Raw genomic sequence first — 13,541 nt, 5'->3', positions numbered from 1 at the left:
ATACCTATCATCACTATTGTCTCTGACCTGAATGCCTTTTACTGCTGCAATGTAACAAGTGGCCCTGATCACTGGCACTAGCTTTGTTAACATGTTCACATGTTCAAAATTTAAATCCAAACTTTTCAGACCCTTTCCAGAGGACTGATTTGAACCTGCTGAAAGAGTAAATGATATCTGGGGGGATGGGGGGGGACACAATTAAAGAAACTGGCGAAAGGAAGGTGGTGAGTCATCTGCCTTCATGTTCATCCACCTCTGTGCCACACTCACCACCAGTTTCCTGGGGAACCAGAGGTTTTCACTTGGGTGTAGTCTTAGGGACAAACCTAGCCACAGTGAGCTGAAAAGGCAGGGGCAGTAACAGTAGCAGTAGTGAGGAGAATCAGTGCAGAAAGGTAGGTATAGGGAAGTAAAGTTCCTCCTCAACACCAGTGGCCTTTTCTGTCACCGGGTAGCTTGTGTAATGATTAGTTCACTCTCCCACAAACTTCTGACATCATCTTTTATAATCATGAAATCATCATTTTTCTCCCAAGTTATTTATTCTCTACCTCCTTCTTTCATAATCTCATAGTCTCAGTTCACAGCAGTGATTGGAGAATTCTCAAAATCTAATCCTACCCAGGCAGTCCCCGTGGCTCAGTGGTTTGGCACTGCCTTTTGGCCCAGGGTGTGATCCTGGGGACCCGGGATCGAGTCCCATGTTGGGCTCCCTGCATGGAGCCTGCTTCTCTCTCTGCCTGTGTCTCTGCCTCTCCCTCTCTCTCTGTGTGTGTGTCTCTCATGCATAAATAAATAAAATATTTTTTTAAAAAAATCTAATCCTACCCCACTGTCTTTCTCCACATCACCTGAATGTGGTGTTCTGGAGAATTCACAGAGCCACAGCCTCATCAAAGAAAAGTATCATTTGTCTGGCAAGGAGCCGATCTCTCTTATTTATAACTCAGCATAACTCCTTTATTTAAAGCTTATAGAAGAAAATGTTCACTTGGCTCAGTTTCATGACTTAAGCAGATCAACTGAAGGTATAGGCAACTCATGCCCTTCCTACAAAGCTCTCATGCGAAACCAGAGGGGGCCACTCGGAGGAGCCTTATCTGGGGAAGTTTAAAGAATGAAATCTACTTTTAAAACTGTTCCTGTGTCTGGCATAGGTCCTGTTTATAAGATATTCCATCTCTGAGAAATTTGTAGAGAACGGTATTCTTCCTCCTAGCTCTGCTCCAAATCATTTTCATGAGAGATTGGGTCTAAGATTGTGGTAAGAAAAATCCGGTAGTCTCTAAGAAGCCTTCTTTCTACTGTTCTGAGCCTCCTTGTCCAGTCCCATGTAATGTTCTTTATCCCACATAGAAATAGCTGAACTTGAGTAAATACCTCAGAGAATGCAAAGTGTAGAGAGGGGGAATTTTATGTTATGACTTAAGTTTATTTAATATGATTTTTAAATAATACATTCACATGTATTAAATTAACATAAAAAGGTATACATTGAGAATGTTTCACCCTTTTTTCCCATCCACCCCACTAATCCCTGATGCCCACCCCCACCCCATAGATTAGCACTTGCATTGGTTTCTTAAGGGATTTCCCAATGTTTTCATGCATATAAAGCAAACATTAATACATATTCTTATTTTTCTACATTTCTCATATGGAAGGCAACATATATTCCACATATTCTGGAGTTTGCTTTTTTTCATATAAAAAGATATCCTGAAGATTACTCCATATCAGTATATAGAGAGCATTTATTAAACCACATAGAGTGTCCTTGTTGGTAGACATTCAGGATGTTTTTTAACTCACCATCACAAACAAAGCTGCAGTGAATGACTCTGGTCTGTGTGTCCTTTTGTACATGCACAAGTATGTATGAATGTGTAGGATACATTTCCAGAAGTGGGACTTCATAGAATTTTGATCAAATACCTCTGTTTTAACACTTATCAAAGAATGGCCTGTGTTTTAGTTAGTGCTGCCTGTCTTCTCAGTATTTTATGAGCTTCTAGGAGGCAGAACTTTGTCTCATTCATCTTTGCATCCACAGTCCCTACCACAGTACCTAGCATGTTAATACTGAATACAAAATAAACTTCCTAGTGTAACTATAACCTTGAGAACATTAAAGTAACCCCTCAATTTAAAAGGCTGAGATCTAGGGTATAGATCAAGAGGCACTTCTTCTAAGTTTCTATTTAAGGATGAAAATGGGACTTATAAAATGCCAGGCCAAATGAAAATACTGAATAAGGAGTGGAGGTTTCAAGGATGAGGATGTCTCATCAAATCCAGGAACTAGGACAATGTCAGGTGTATTTTCTGGGTCATTCACACTCAGAGAAGCTGACTGGTAAAATAGGGAGGAAACCTGGAGGACTCCCGCCTGGTAAAGATGAGCTGGGAATGTCAGAGAACAGTATTTCGCTAGCAGCCTGGCCAAGACAGGGTGTAAAGGTAGATGCATACCCGAATGTGAATCTGAGCAGAGAGGGAGACTGTATGTGTGTGTGTGCATGTGTGTGCATATGTGAATGTGTATATGTGACATGGTCCCATTTTACCTTCTTCTCCATTTTTATGACAATCATGTGACTGGCTCCTGATTCTGCTCGGCAGCCCCCACACTTGTCAGGAAGGCTGATAGCAAAGAGACGTGGTGAGAACTCAGACCATTCCTAAACCCATGGCAGCCATACTTCCCAGCTCTTCCCCCCAGTGTTCCTGTGCTGTCCCCTCCTCAGCCATCACTGCTGTCCCAGCACAGATGTCACAGGAGTGTTCTCTTTCCATTAGGTCATCATGAACCATCCCAGCTGCTCTTGAAGAGATGGAACCATCCCAGAAGTTTGAAGAGATGGAATGGAGGGCAGATATGTAACACGCTGAACTCAGTGAAGCCCTTTTTAAAAATCCCTGCCTCTCAAAAACTTCCAGTGAAAGGTAAATTGATGCAACCTTTGTATCAGTTGGTGGCAATATCATTCAAAACTTGTGTTTTTTTATATATTATTTCCCTTTGGGCAATTAATTCTACAAATACACTTATAAAAGCACACAAAAAATATACATATGTTTGCTGAAGTATTATTTGAAAAAACAAGACTAAAAAAATAACAAGTATCCATCAATATGGGAATGGTTATATCCATAATAGCATATTATTTGATATCTGTGCAGCTGCTAGAAGAATGAAGTAGACCCATGTGTAGGGAATGGAATGATAGCCAAAATACATTGCTAAATGAATAAAAAGCAAATTCAGAATAGTAAATATATTATATGATTTTATTTGTGACTTAAAATAATGTATGCTTGCATATGAATTTTAAAAGTCTATCAATTAAGGCATCTGGCTGGCTTAGTCGGTAAAGCGTGCGACTATTGACCTCGGGGTTGTGAGTTCACGCCCAACCATTGGTTTTAGAAATTGTTTTTTTAAAAAAGCTAAAACGTCTATTAAAATATATGAGAGACTTACTAATGGTTACTCCTGGAGAATGGGATGGTGGGGGCTAGGAGAAAAGAGAGTAAAATTTTTAAACTTTATATGCTGTTTTGATTTTATAATTAAAACGTTCAGTTATAGCCAACCTATTAATTCTTAGCTTCCTATGGTGTATAGATTTTAGGGCTTAGTGATCATTTTTGACACAGAATGACCATTACAGTAAAAATTCTCCAGCTGCCCCTTGACGCTGCCTGTGGAGGTGGCAGTCATCTCCTACTTGGCATGACGGCTGCCCTCAGACCTCTGGTGAAGCCCAAGATTGTTAAAAAGACCAGTATGTCAAAATCAGTGCAACCAGTGGAACGCAGAGGCACTGACAATAGGGTACAACAGAAGATTCAAGGAACAGATCTTGATGCCCACCAACATTGCTTACAGGAGCAACAAGAAAACAAAGGGCACACTGCCCAGTAGCTTCTGGAAGTTCCTAGTCCACAACGTCAAGGAGCTTGAAGTGCTGCTGATGTGCAACAGATCTTACTGTGCCGAGATTGCTCATAATGTCTCTTCCAAGAACCACAAAGCCACCGTGGAAAGAGCAGCCTGGCTGGCCATCACAGTCACCAATCCCAATGCCAGGCTGTGCAGCAAAGAAAATGAATAGACAGACAGCTTATGTGCATGTCATATTTGGGTTAATAAAACCATAAGACTACAAATAAAAATAAAAATCTTCCAAAGAGTTCTTTATGGCTGAGTAAAGAGCTATGGTTGACCTTAATTGGGGTTCACAGAACCAACTTCAGCTTTGTGGACATAAATTCAAAGTTCAACACATTGAGAAAACTGGATAAAATTTCCTGGGATTATAAAAATCAATGTGTTTAGCCTTCAGACCGTTGATGGAGTTGATCTTGACTACCCACAGACTTCCACTTGACACTTACCTGCACACAACTTTTAAGGAATGCATTTTAGTTCGTATCTTTTCAGGAAGATTTTCCATGCATGAGACTTAAAAATCATGACAAACTTTGTATCATATTTTACAAGGTCAGGGACAAGTGAAGAAGAAAAGATGCTCCCATATTGTGCAAGTGTCCTGTTGCTAAAGAAGAGACTGCTCAGGGCTGACTTACACACAGTGGTGGATTCTGATATTAGGTTTTCAAATCCTGATAATTGGAGCCATTCAATCAGTCTCTCTCTGATCCTGAAGAAACAGAACCTGAGACAAGAAGCAAGAAGATGACAAAACATCAAGGCAAGAAAACACATTGGTAGATACAATTGGCAGTAGACTTAAACGGGTTCTCTTCAGGCAAGGCCTTAACCAAGAATCTTAAATGTGCCTAAATTTCATTTGGAAGATCAATTTCCAGGCCACCTACCTTGTCCATGACTTCCTGTTGCTAAGATGATGATGTCTGAAATTACTAATCTAACAAAATTTTGCAGGGCTAAAAAGTTTTAGCAATTTGCCTTTCTGCAATGCAGGAAAAAAAAGTTGTGGAGTGTGCAGTGTTAATTTAAATGCCTCATATGGTTCCTCTTCACTCTGGAATAGTATTTTGTGTTTTCAGATGTAGAGAAAACTACATTTTCTTGGTAATAAGGTGGCAGGTCTATACCAGAAGCCAATAGATATACCAAGCAAATGGATAATTCATCTTGCTGTGACTATAACCAGGTCGACTTTAGGGAAATAACCCAAACTTGAAATTCAGAAATAAGAGATCTTCACCAAAGCATACTTTTGAGGTTAGCCCCCAAACTTTTGAGGACTTCCATTTACAACTAAATGCTAAGGTACAATAACTGTTTAAAAAGATCAGCAGATGAGTTAGAAGTAACAGAAATTAAGAGAAAAGTAAAGTAGTAATATAACAATAATTATACCATTGCTTGCCTAACTCACTTATTGCCAAGCAATTTATCTTCAGTTATAAGAATGTAACTTTCTTTTTTAAAAAGATTTTATTTATTTATTCATGAGAGACACAGAGAGAGAGGCAGAGACACAAGCAGAGGGAGAAGTAGGCTCCCTGCAGGGAGCCCAATGCGGGACTGGATCCTGGGACCCCAGCATCACATCCCGAGCCAAAGAAAAGCAGATGCTCAACCACTGAGCCACCCAGGTGTCCTAGAATCTAACTTTCTGAAAAAAGTTTGTGTTCACCAAGTGAATAGGTTCTAAGCATGTTTGGTAATTTAATTTCAAATAAGGCGTTGGTATAATTGGGGGTTTTAAGGCACTAGCCTCCAATTTTCAGATCCAAGTATCCAGAAATAAATTATCTTGGTAACTAACTTGAAGTTCAAGTGCAATTGGTCCCAATTATTGGAATGGTATGGGTGAAAGTATATTTTTGAACTCAGTTCTCCAGATAACTTGCACATAAATACCCAACGAAAGTCCACAGGGTTGGGTTACCTCTTCAAATTCATTTTGGTATAGAATATTTTCTCCTTTGAACCACTAATCAGTTTTATTTTGTTCAGTTTCTACAATACATGTCTATTTGCCTCAATGTCTTAGCATCATAGTACCCTCTCATCAGAATATTGGTTAGATTCCCTAGTGTGAATCACTTATCCAGTTGCTTGTCTGATTTATTCACATGTTTTTGAGATTTGTGAAATGTGGCAGATAAACAGGTTTATGCTGTGTGCAGCTTGGAGGGCAGCCAATGTCTGTCTGCCTATACAGTATATTTACTCTCCTTCCTCAAATCTCTTTCCCATACAAAGAAGCTGTACTTTACGACTCAAATCAGTGTAGAATGCATCTAGTAATGTCACTGCAGAAAACAGCAGGTGCTCATCTACTCATTTGCGGTGATTCTAGCAGTGAAGAAAGTAAATCAATGATTCACCCAATGGACAAAGAAACGTCACAGCGAATATTTGGAAAAGTCAAATGCGATAAAAGAACCTTTAGATTCTCATCTAAAGGTGTGCTCTGATTTTAGAAAAGGAAACCTCCCACAAGAAAATCAGGAATTTTGTTGAAGTGCTCTGGTTGTGCCTGCAGTAAGCAATGACATATTCCCTCTCTCCCTACTTCTACTGTTTTATTGCTTTTGTGTTGTACTTCTAAAATAAATATCAATAAATCATTGCAGTTAGATACTCTAATATAGACAGAAATGTACTTGACTCCCTACAGTCATTACAATTGGAGGGGACTCTGATTAGGATGCTTTACTTAATTAAGTGATATCGTCTAAAGAGAGTTCTTCCCTCCATTTTCTGTTTAACAGTCTTATAAAACACCAACAGAGGAAATTCATTCTGTTGTTTGCTTTCCTTATTGTAAATGGTTTATTCTTATTCATAGTTTACAGAAGATGTTGTGTTAATGAAATGCCTAATAAGCCAAAGTCTGGTTCAGCTACACACAGAGCCTTGTTCAAATCAGCCCAAGCTACCCCAGACTTGAGAACATTTTCTCCCTCAGTCCCAGAAATAGATTTCTAAAAATTTTTTACTACATCTGTAACCTAAAATTAAGATGATCCAAAAGAAAAAAAATTTTTTCTGAGAAATCATGCTTCATCTGGTTTACATTATGGTTCAGTAGAGACTTTAAAAATCTGTTTCTTTGAAAAAAGAGAAAAAATGGGCAAAGAACAAGCAATCCTTATGCATAAGATGTTATTTGTGAGGCACTTTAATTTTACTGAAAGAAGTCATTAAATTTGGATTGCCAATACAAATATGATTATATATGTTTTCTAAATAAAATGTTATTATGTTGCAACTGAACTCATCCATTTATTGTTTGTTTACCTAATGCTCAAACGCATGTTTTATTCATAGATGTCTGGGAGAAAAAATTTTGCTTGATAATCACACCAAGCATATTTAACAAAAGCAATTCTCCTTTTATTAGTGAACAAGTTTAAGCAGAATGATTTCATTTTTTTTCCATTTAGTTAATTCAGACTTGCAGAATCCACAGTATACAGCTTTTGTTTCTCCCCTTGCTGCCTTTTATGTCTTTAATATATGCATGCCTATCCACTGATGGGAAAATATCATTTCCTGCAACTCTTCCTTTTTCCTTCTTGAGCATTCACTCTGTTGTTTTCTGGTTTTGGTTAGTTTTCACTAGTCAGTTCTGTCAAATCCTGTAGAAGACAGACAGACTGAAGCCAAGTAAACAGTCCACTATCCTACTGAAGATTCTAAACTCTCTTTCATTACAGCGAATTTGAGTTCTAAACATTTTTACTCATTCCATTAAAAATAAATATATTTTAAAAGAAATAAAAAATTGACAGTAGTCAAAATGTGAAGATGTATTAATATTTATGAAATTGTTTTCATTACCAAATAAAACATTTTAACAAAATACTTGCAACTTTAGAAAAAAATGACCTCGTAAATGTAACTTTATTTCTGTTTATTAAAAAAGAATATAAATGTAAACAATATCTTAAATGAATTCAACCAGTTTAAAATAGATTCTTTTTTTTTTACTTTAACACAATATGCAGCCAAAAGCATTTAATGATCTGGAAATTTTAAATGCATATAAGTTTTAAAATATAAAAATGAATATTAATGAATCACATGCATGGGGCTTTTAATTAATTGCTGAACTATTAAAAGAACACTTTATAACATTGCTGCAAACCTGCATTGTTTTAATTCCTGACTAATAGAGCATAGTCATATTTCAAGCAAAATAATGATTGTAATTATAACGAGCCATCTTTACTAAATTAGTTAATGTTGAATGACTATAAGGTTTTTGTTTTTGTCTTTGTTTTTAATTGCGTAACACTAGTCCTGCAATAAAACCATTAGCTGGAAACATTCTGAAGTTACATAAGTTTTCTTAACTCCCAAAGTTAAATCAACTCTACCATAGAAAAACAGTAACACAATGTACCCCCTAGATATGTTACCTAAAGTGAATTTCAGAAGTTGCTCATAATTGCTTTTTTTAAAAGATACTCTTTATTAAAAACTAGCCTTCTATAGTTGATCAAATATTGTTATTTTCTTGATTTGTAATCTAGATCATTTTTACAACCAGAACCTTAGTTAGCTTGCTTTCTATCAAACAAACTTCTTTATCGATTTTCTTTAAGCCCTTCATTTAAAAAGGTGCCTTTGTCCTGAAACTAAGCATATGACATTTCTGTCCCTTAAGAAAGACTTAAAGACCTGAATAACAGCAAGTAAATTCTGTTAAAGACTTTATTTTATTTTCAAAAATTTGTTCATTTCTTTAAAAATAAAGTAATTTTTAAAAATAAAGAATGTGGATTTTTTTTAAGGCTTTAAGATGAATGAGGATTGTGTCTAATGAAGTACCACTGAAGTAAGAGTAGCTGCTGAATCATTATCTCACAGAAGAATGTGAGTACTATTTTGCCCGAATCAATTATTTTTATCAAATGACTTTTCTGTCTAAATTGTTTGCTATAAGAAATAATGATATCAGAAATAAGCAAAATTATTTTAATATGGATTTTTGGAGCATTACTATTCCAATTCCTGTAAACCAAACTAAATGCAACAGAGCCAATTTCAGGCTGTTATTTACTGAAACTGCTTTTCATTGGAGCAGTGAACGTTTGTAGCTAATGCTCCAATCTTGCAGGCAAAAATATCAGAGTTTAAAATTTTAAACAAATAGTACTATACATTTAATAGGCTGTTTAATCAGAAGAAAAAATATTTACATCCTAACGTGTTTTTCTGGACTTGTGAGATATGTGTTCTAAGGTATTTATCATCAAAGCTATTTGTCTCTGTAAAGCAGTAGAAAGAGTAAATTTCCTAAAGAGAACCTAGCTAAGAGTCACCTTCCTGCAATGAAGTAGATCAAATCTGTGCAAAGAAGAGTACAAAGCAATAGTTTAGTGCCAAAGAGAAGATAATTCTTTGAAAGTATTTTTTTTATTATTCTACAGATACATGTAGAGTGCTCAAGAAGAACATAATTAGCAAAAAGGTTTTTTGGGGAGCGACAAGAGAAAAAACATCTTGTATGATGTGAGGGAAAACATACAGACCAAAACAAAACAAACAAACAATGAACAAAAACAGCCAAAACCAAACAAATTTGTCGTCCTCCAAAGCATGTTTTCGTTCAGCAAGAGATGACTATAGTGTGAGGAGTAAACTACTCTGATAAGCAACTTGTACTTTATAAATACAGGAGAATGAATCATTGACTTGTTTGAAAGACAGTTCTCTTTTCACAGCACCAGTGTCACGGCTATTTTTGCCTCCAAAAAGGGCACCTCCTAGACTTTCACAAATTTGCTTTTTGAGGGAGAAAAAGTTGTAAGCTATGGTCAAAATGTATATAGTTCTGATTCATGTTAAACATTTTTAACAAACTACCTTATGAATGTGTTTTGAAGCACCTCAGTGGCCCAGAGTGAGCTCTACCTTTAATGTAAGAAGACAACGTAACAAAGAATCTCTCTCTCTCTCTCTCTCTCTCTCTCACACACACACACACACACACACACACACCTCAAAATTTTAAAAAGGATGCAGTGGGGGCAAGGGAGAAAAGAAAAACAAATGTTATTTCTAATGAACAAACTATGAGTTTCATAAAAATATAACAAAAGCAGTATTTTTGCCCTAGTAGAACAATTTCGGATGTAGAATAAATGAAACTAAAGTAAAACCTCTGAGCAGAATCGAGCATTGAACTAATTATTGAAAAATAATAGTATTAAGGATTGTACGTTCTTTTAAGACTTGTATGATACAGTTAATATAGTTAACTTAGGTCAATATTCTGTTAATATGAAAATAGCTATAATGTAGTACTTCATTATTTGTAATATAAAAACTAATCATTCATAATATATGGCTCAATGGTCCAGGAAAAGCCCACAGCTATCTTTCATAAGTACAATAACCACACATAAATCATATAACAACTCAAATTTATACCCTAAATTTTATTTTCAAAAATTGATTTTTTTCTCATATCAAATGCATATAAAATTAAAACCAAAAAATGTAACTAAGATTATCCCCTAAAACACAAATAGAACAATCTTTAAGGATTTTCAAGATTTTATTTTTGTAACAATAACTTAGTAAAAATAATTATTGGTAAGAGTAATTGAAATACATCAAATATTTTAATGACTCAAATATTTATTTCTACTCCTTTTTGCATCAAGACTGTGGGAAATTTTTATTATAGCGATCAGATGGTGCACTGATGCGAGAAATGTTGCAAAGCATCCTGTTGATTGCTTCTAATTAACTGCAATGCTCTTGTGTTCTCAGTTTTAGCCGGCACACACTACACAATGCCTTTTATTTTGCTTTGAATGGATTTTTACTTAAAAACAGCTGATCTCAATATCCACAGCATTTTGGCTTTTTTTAATCTCTTAACATTTTCGAGGAATATTTTCTTTTCAATTTTAAAAGACAAATTTGAAAACATTTCTAAAGCATAAAGTATAATCAGTTAAATTAACAGCACTCGTGTGGTCTTTCACATGTATTTTGCATGTTCTATAGTACGTGATTACATTCTGAAACCGCATTTCAATTCCTCTTTAAAAGTTACACATCTGAGGGATGGTTTAAGAAGGAAATCCTGAAAAGCAATTTAGAGCATGCAGCTAATTTTTAATTTTTTAAAAATTTTTGTTGGCAGACTATTAAATAGAAGAGCTGAAACATAGGACCCAAGCAAGGGATGGATGGGATTTCAGAATTAAAAATATTAAATAAAATTCTTTGCACTCACCTTTCTCTGATGATTTAAGCTCAAGCAGCCCTGACAGAGAGAAGTCATGAATTTTCATCAACTTCACACATGTCATACATTTAAAAACATTTTGATTTGCCCTGGGACCCCTGCATGTCTCTGAAGCACAGTAACAGTGCTCTGCTGTTTTGTAGGTACAAACCCTATGAACTCCCAGAGCTCTAGAAGATATATTACTAATGTAAACAGCCTCTTAAGTGGAAAAAAAAAGAGCATTAAATAACAGGAAGTTTCCAAGGAAATGCAGAATTTAAAGTAGAATATTATTAGAAGCAGTACACTTTGTATAATTTTAAGCACCACAATTTTATCCATACACTAGCTTTCTGAGAGCATGCAATTATCTGACCCAAGAAACAATCATTTTGGAAAGGAATACTTACAACTTAAAAATTAGAGCTAAATTATTAAGTTAGCATAGAAGATATTGAAAGTGATTAAATAGTCTTCCTTTTGTGCATATGGGGATAAAATGTGACTCAGGTGAGCAGAAACACTACAGTTTCAAAACGGCTACCAATATCCTAATATTTCCAGGAGGAAGGCCAAGAATATTGAGCATAGTGCGATAAACACAGAATTGTGTCCGAAATAACGTGTCCAAGAATTGTGCTCTAAATACTTCTGTCTCTTTTAAAATTGTGAGAAAGCATAAAGACAACTTAAGAAATAAACATTAGGATAAATTAAGGTCTAAATAAACATAGGTGCAAAGTTGCAAATCATCTAATGATATAAATAAAATGGCATTACAAATAACTTAAACTGTGCCCTCAACTTTACAACTGAGGCAAATGAAGCCCAGAGAGGTAAAGTGACTTCCCCAAGGTCTTTCAAAGACTGAGATATAAAGTTCAACTAGAGGCAAGTCTCTTGACTTTTGGTAGCGCTCTTTCTACAAACACTACACAGTCTTTCAATGCAGTAAGAGAAGTGTCAGCTCAGGCGCATGGCAATTCTACAGTAAAGTAAAACAACGAGCAATGCACTCTTGACCCTAAAAGGTATCCACAGGGCATACAAAATTAATCCCCGATCTTTACCCAGTGTGAACAGTCATTTTCCTTAAAAAGATGCCTCTTTGGAAAATATCTTTATGCCTTCCTATTTAGCACTCTTATACCAAGTGGGCAGGTATAAACAACCACCAAATAGTCTCAGCATCACTGTTTGTCCCCGCTTTTAATCCATTCTCCAGTCTGGACTGCATGATCTTTCCACAACGCACATCTGATTTTGTTTGAATTTTTTCAATGACTTTCCATCTGCTGCAAGATAAATCTACACTTCTTAGTCTGGCATTCAAGGGTCTTCAAAAATGCTTAGCCCACAGCACCGGTTCAGTTTTACTCCCAACAGTCTTCTTACACTTTCTGCTCCCGCAATACAATCTAGGTATGATTCTCCTGAACAGGATGTTTTTTCACTGCCTCTGGGCCTTTGCACATACCTTTCCCCCCACCTGGAATACCTAGTAAAACTCCTTCTCCTTCAAGAGTGAATTAGCTTTTCTCCTTCTGCCAAATGCAGATATGCTTCCTCCCTTGGGATCCCCCTGCATTTTGCACAGATCTCACATTACTCCACTCATTGCATTGAACTGTAATTGTCTATTTTCATGCCTATCTCTCCAAACACATTGTTTTTGAAGTCGAAGACATATCTTTTTCTCTATACATAGAACTTTGCCTGGTGTAAGCACTCATGAATGTTTAGTGACAGAATAAATAAATTAATAAATAGGCTGTACATTTTTCTTATCATAAAATCTTTATGTCTGTGGGTAATACCAACTAGTTCTTCTGTATAATGTCGAAACCAGATATGCATTGACAACAGATATTTATATCAACCTCCATTTTTGTTTCTATCAAAAAAAGTATGATGATACTCTTTCACTATAGTAATTGACTTTGGCATGAACTTGGTGACAAAATACCAACTCCTATCTACATGTGAATAAAAAAGAGAATTCTTGGGAAAACAGTGGGTCATCATTGTTCCAGACATTGGTGAAGAATATTTCCTTTTTGGGATCCATTTCTTGTTAGGAACACAAGTTGAGGGATGACCAACCCACTAAGAGTAGAAATGCATATTTGGATATATAGGAAGCAATATCCATATCTTCATGCTAAGTGAGTGCTTTAAAAGATGATGTTTAGTCTTAAAGAAATGGAATTTAGATTTGAGATTTAACTTATTTAGGGTTCTGTTGCTGTTTGACTGCATCCAGTCTTTCGTATCTTGCTGAGCAAATGCTACCGAGATGCAAAAAATCTCCTAGGGAGCCTGTTCAGGTGAAGCCAGGGA

At 35.9% G+C, this 13,541-nt stretch overlaps 1 long non-coding RNA gene across 1 annotated transcript in view; it reads left to right on the top strand.

Moving 5' to 3' along the window:
* The window catches only part of LOC129499341 (uncharacterized), a 154,319-nt gene extending 151,335 nt beyond the window's left edge, over positions 1–2,984 (top strand). Inside the window, exon 7 of the long non-coding RNA XR_008662376.1 lies at positions 2,803–2,984. This is a non-coding gene — a long non-coding RNA (uncharacterized LOC129499341). The remainder of the gene's footprint in view (positions 1–2,802) is intronic.
* Positions 2,985–13,541: the final 10,557 nt, after the last annotated feature.

The sequence above is a fragment of the Nyctereutes procyonoides genome, unplaced genomic scaffold, assembly GCF_905146905.1.
Source record: "Nyctereutes procyonoides isolate TBG_1078 unplaced genomic scaffold, NYPRO_anot_genome, whole genome shotgun sequence".
In the NCBI taxonomy this organism is placed as follows: domain Eukaryota; kingdom Metazoa; phylum Chordata; class Mammalia; order Carnivora; family Canidae; genus Nyctereutes; species Nyctereutes procyonoides.
This window is presented reverse-complemented; position numbering and strand designations above follow the sequence as displayed.